The sequence below is a fragment of the Myotis lucifugus genome, unplaced genomic scaffold (assembly GCF_000147115.1).
Source record: "Myotis lucifugus unplaced genomic scaffold, Myoluc2.0 scaffold_1654, whole genome shotgun sequence".
Taxonomy (NCBI): domain Eukaryota; kingdom Metazoa; phylum Chordata; class Mammalia; order Chiroptera; family Vespertilionidae; genus Myotis; species Myotis lucifugus.
In genome coordinates, this window is record NW_005872702.1 from 16,111 (window position 1) to 16,345 (window position 235).

Here is a 235-nt window from a genome sequence, read left to right on the forward strand (position 1 = left end):
CGGGCGGGGCGGGGAGCTCCCTCCCCCCAGTGGCGGCGCCAGCGAGACGTGCTCTGCCTCCCCCGCCACCAGCCGGTCTCTGGGCTCCCCTCCCCACAGGTCCCCGCAGGCCGGTCTCTGGGCTCCCCCTCCCCACAGGTCCGCGCAGCCAGGTCGCTTCTCTAGAGCCTCATCTTTCCCGTCTGTGAAATGGGTCAACAGAGATGGCGCGCAGAGAGGGGAACTGCGTCGCTTG